General features: G+C 34.8%; 1 long non-coding RNA gene across 3 annotated transcripts; it reads left to right on the top strand.

Moving 5' to 3' along the window:
• The first annotated feature begins 2,194 nt into the window (after positions 1–2,194).
• LOC128559408 (uncharacterized) lies at positions 2,195–4,441 on the top strand. Of its 3 annotated transcripts, none has more exons than XR_008372329.1 (3): positions 2,195–2,213; positions 2,673–2,782; positions 4,395–4,441. It is a non-coding gene; the product is annotated as an uncharacterized LOC128559408 (long non-coding RNA). The 3 variants fall into 3 exon arrangements; XR_008372327.1 differs by lacking the exon at positions 2,195–2,213 and adding an exon at positions 2,347–2,413; XR_008372328.1 differs by lacking the exon at positions 2,195–2,213 and adding an exon at positions 2,380–2,398.
• Positions 4,442–5,564: the final 1,123 nt, after the last annotated feature.

Genomic DNA, 5,564 nt, shown 5'->3' on the forward strand with positions numbered 1-5,564 from the left:
ATGCAGCAATATATTTTACCACTATTATTCATTAATATGTATATATTTATAACAATTAGTTTTCATGTGTAATGAAATATGCATGTTTTCAGAAACATATTACATTTGTTCTATATTTATAACATAAATTGATGGACAAAACAGAACTCTTCATAATTCCATGCAGTTAATTATTATTTGTTCGAAAAAAAGTATATCTGAAACCTTCCATGAAGCAAGTGTTCAACGAAGGATTAAGAAATGTGAGATTTTATTAAAGCCATCATCTGAGTAACACATATTTTATTTCAAACTTTAAAATTAATCCAGTACAACAAATTATATTTTGAATAATTTATAATAAGTTACAACAAATTATATTTTGAATAATTTATAATAAGTTACTAGTAGGCCTATTTAAATTAATGACACTTCATTTGTGTTTAATATTAACCAGATGAAATACAGTCTGATGTTATTAAAGTGTTCCTTTCTGTTTAAATAACTTTTAACAAGTTATTTACAACTTTTCCTACAGAAGGAAATTTTCAGGAAAAAAAAAATGAATTTAAAGTATCTCAATCATAGCACATAGCTGATCAAAGTTGTCATTGAAATATCACCAATATAGTTTATGAGCCCAGCACAAGAGATATGTTGATACTTATTTAATACTGTCATGATAGAATGTACTGTTTTTTTTCATTAAAAAAGGTTCGGTGCTTGATGTTAAGAGAGGAAAAGATAGGTCTCCTACTGCTATTTATGAAGTTCAGTACGATGTTGAGAAGACAACAAATGATTTGAAAGATTTGCACATCGACTAGAACAGTGGAAACCTCATGTTCATTGATGTTTGACCGAAGATTCCGTTGATAAACTCATTAATGACGTATTGACACTAATGTCCACGAATATACAGACAATTTTTCTATCATAATTGTGGGGATTCTAGTTTGAACATTTTCTTTAAGAAAATGATATTTGTTACTTCCCCTTGACTACTACAAGTGGACCATATTGTACACCATGCCTTGAATTGGACTACTTTCAATGAGTAAAGTGTTGTACTGAAATTATGAAAAAATATGATGCATATGATAACTTCATTGATAGATTTCATAAGGAAAAAAGCAGAAATATGGATTTTTGATTCTCAGCTCATTTACAAGACTGATTCAACATTGTTATTGCAGTAAAGGATTATTACTCACTTTACCAGTTATTGTAAATACTTACCCCCAAAAACATCAAAGGAAAATGAAGGTACTTCGCTTACAATATTATTTTTTTCGCATATGATGTTTCATCCTTCTATATATGACTTTCTTGAAGCACCTATCAACAGAAATCTTTTCAATAATTTCAATAACTCAGAATCAGTAGCAGGGGCCTCCGTGGCCGAGTGGTTAAGGTCGCTGACTTCAAATCACTTGCCCCTCATCGATGTGTGTTCGAGCCTCACTCGGGGCGTTGAATTCTTCATGTGAGGAAGCCATCCAGCTGACTTACGGAAGGTCGGTGGGTCTACCCAGGTGCCCGCTCATGACGAAATAATGCACGGAGGGGCACCTGGGGTCTTCCTCCACCATTAAAGCTGGAAAGTCGCCATATAACCACATGTGTCGGTGCGACGTTAAATAAAAAACAAAAAAAAAAAAAAAAAAAAAAACTCAGAATCAAAGACTTTAACCCACCCACCTGATTTATGTTTTTCAAAAAATCAAAGTCCTTAAAAACAGAAATAAAAATGCGCAGACACAATGGTTAAATTCCATGTAAAAAGGAGAGTCCAAAGTGATCGTGAGATAAATCAGTGCTCCAGCTAGCTATTTACAGCAGGGCGCATCGCCCGTTCCGAAATTCGTTCCGCCCTGTTGCCCCGCCAGGCACCCTGCCCGTTTTTACAACCATTCATTTCTTTTTTAAGCCAAACTTCCTTTTTTGCCTCAGTGATTATAATACACTGCTTTATTGCCCCCTTTTTATCGAGTGATACACGCCGGGGGGCATTGACATAATTAACAAACAATTACCTGCTGTAATCGTGCCCGAGGCAGACCATGATATTTTAGACTGCTCCACTAGCAATTAAACTAGCATTAAAATCACTGAACCTTAGGTAGCAGTTGGTAGTTTCCAGCCACAGATTCGAATTGGCCAGGGTCAAAATCTGTCATTAGAGATAAAACCTTGAAGTGAAGGCTGTTTTGATGTTTGAAATATTTGTTGATGTGAGTTTGTGATTAACAAGTTTAAGAATGGTATGTTGCAGAAATTCTGGCAGATACGAATGTAAGCTTGATGGCATCATTTTCATATAACTGCTTGAAATGCATATATACCACTATCAGCATTGAGCGTCTCGTGAACTGTCAAATGTCATATAGGCCTCACACAGTTGAAAATAGTGAAAAAAGTAATCGGTAGACAGGTATTTTTGTCCAGCTCTGCAAGTAATACTTGAAACTGAGTACAGAATGCAAGTGGCCATTTGGCTCTATCATTTCCCCTAACATTTTAAGGCCAGTTGGAGATATTGCTAATTTGGGCTGAAATGTCATGTATTTTCGCGGGCTGAAATTATCTTTCAGGTGGCTTGTGGATTTAAAAATCTATGCTTTGTATGAAGTTTACTATGTATTTTATTTCTTCTTCAAGTAAGATGTAAACCGGTATCTTTTTATTTTCAGGTCTGCATCTCGTAAGATATCGGAAGCCGTCTGACTTGGCCACATCGCTCGGAAGTCCGAAGTACTAGAAAAAACCGCCATCTGCTACCTTAAGACATTTGTCAATTTTTGTAAGTACTATTTCATTCTTTCTTTTGTGTTGTTCAAGCTCTCCAGTATGTGTTATTTAAACATCCGAGCTGAATGGATTCATAACATAGACAGATGTTGTTTGATATGGTAGAAGTTAAGGGGAGGTAACTCTGATTTTACCAGGTAAGTAAATCTTATTTTTGTATGTAGTGTATGGTTTTCTTTAAATTTCTAGCGGGAAACACCTTTCTTTTGTAGTTTATATCAAATTTAAAGGAAGAAGGACTATTTAAAGGAAGTATATGTGCAAGTTTTTGGCATTTTGTAAATACATGGCTGTTTACAAGGCTCGGAACTGGATTTTGTGGTGATATTCTTCGAAGATATTTCTCGAGTGGCAGGTATGATTTTGTTCTTAGAAATTTCTATTGTGGCTTTATCGGTGTCAGGATGACGACAGAAGAAAAGTGTAGAGAGTGGATACATCTTGGGTGCATTTAAGGTCCTGGAGTGAGGTAACATTTGCAGATATTTGTTTTTAATTAAGAGAAGATATGGTTTCTCGGAGATGTACTGGAGATTGCTCGAATTCGTTAAAATAGGTAAGTTTGGCAACAACAACAACAACAACAACAACAAAAGTGCATTGTAAAATATTTATTTAAAGCTATTTTATACTTACTGTATGTAAGGTAATATGAAAAAGTACTTGTGAACAGGGGCGGCTTTTCCTGAGCTTGCGGACTTGAAGTACAGTTAGTCTTGGGTAAGTAAGCTGTGCTGCTTTTAATTCTGTTCCTCAAGTATGCAGGGCTGTGCACAATGCTAATACAGTACATTTATGGCCATCATGTAATAGTAGGTAAGTCTTTTTTTAATGTCAGAAAGATAGATGCAGTAAGAAATATGTGTGTAAAATGGGGCCAAATCCACAATATTGTAGACATTGTTTGGACATGTGCAATTTGCAAGAAGAACAAAGCATTGTTTAAATATTGGTAAGATTTTATTTGTCATAGATCATTTTCTTAGAATCAGGTGCCAGACAGTCCATGGAGATACATGCCTTGGTCCTTAAGGTAGCAGTTGGTAGTTTCCAGCCACAGATTCGAATTGGCCAGGGTCAAAATCTGTCATTAGAGATAAAACCTTGAAGTGAAGGCTGTTTTGATGTTTGAAATATTTGTTGATGTGAGTTTGTGATTAACAAGTTTAAGAATGGTATGTTGCAGAAATTCTGGCAGATACGAATGTAAGCTTGATGGCATCATTTTCATATAACTGCTTGAAATGCATATATACCACTATCAGCATTGAGCGTCTCGTGAACTGTCAAATGTCATATAGGCCTCACACAGTTGAAAATAGTGAAAAAAGTAATCGGTAGACAGGTATTTTTGTCCAGCTCTGCAAGTAATACTTGAAACTGAGTACAGAATGCAAGTGGCCATTTGGCTCTATCATTTCCCCTAACATTTTAAGGCCAGTTGGAGATATTGCTAATTTGGGCTGAAATGTCATGTATTTTCGCGGGCTGAAATTATCTTTCAGGTGGCTTGTGGATTTAAAAATCTATGCTTTGTATGAAGTTTACTATGTATTTTATTTCTTCTTCAAGTAAGATGTAAACCGGTATCTTTTTATTTTCAGGTCTGCATCTCGTAAGATATCGGAAGCCGTCTGACTTGGCCACATCGCTCGGAAGTCCGAAGTACTAGAAAAAACCGCCATCTGCTACCTTAGTGTTAAAACAGTTTGCAAACCAGTCTGAAATCATTATCATTCCGCGCCACCTGTCAAAGTGTACTTTCGTTTTCGGTAATATAGTCGTAAATACCCCTTTATACATATCTGAAACTTAAGTCCACACAACAGACATTTAAATCTAATTAATAAAAATTTATCACAATCAAATTTAAATAGGAAAATATTTTGATTTTATCTTTTTACAAGTTTTTGAAATCGAAAGTAGGTTGTCGTCTGTTTTGTGACCCCGATTTTTCATGAATATTTCTTTGAAATTAGTTTACTAAGATGTAATGACAGGGTACACTTTAATGTCAGATACTGTAAAATGCTGTTAAACAGTCTCTGCATCATAATAATTTTTCAAAAATATTGTTTAAACTGGACATTCGACGACTTTTAGAAAAAAGTGTAACCATATCCGGATATAAAATTTTGGATACCCGGAATATGTCTATTACAAGTGCTAAACTTGCTTTTAGACTGTTGTAAGTTAAAAACTTTGCCTGATTTCATTTATTTAAGTGGAAGTTTAAACTTTATTTTCTGTATATAATATGTTGCAGTATAAATTTATAAATATCAAGTAGCCTACATGGAGAAGATGTGTTCTGAAATTGTAACAAAATAGGCCTAAACACATAGATATTTTTATTCAGTATGCAATTACAAAGAAATGTTACAAGTTGAAAATCAATGCCAAGTAAAATACAAACAGCAGAATTTTTAGTTAATAAATAGGTACATTAGAGATGACAGACATAGCCTATTAAAAGACCATACCTAAAGTGTGACAAAAACATGTCTAAATTATGCCAAATTCCATGTCTAAAGTATGTTAAAATGAACTGTATGCATGGACCAGTTATATTTTTCCCCGGGGGAGCACGGTCCCAGACCGACCACCACCCCAGAATTGCCCTTTTCAGGCCAGCACCCTGCCCTTTTTTAATCCTAGCTGGAGCACTGTAAATATTACATAAAACAAACAAACAAACACACATCACACGCTACTTGAAATCACGATGTCATATCAGCCTAGTGACCACGTGATATAACTGTGCAATAGTACAA

Source organism: Mercenaria mercenaria, chromosome 9 (genome assembly GCF_021730395.1).
Source record: "Mercenaria mercenaria strain notata chromosome 9, MADL_Memer_1, whole genome shotgun sequence".
Classification (NCBI taxonomy): Eukaryota; Metazoa; Mollusca; class Bivalvia; order Venerida; family Veneridae; genus Mercenaria; species Mercenaria mercenaria.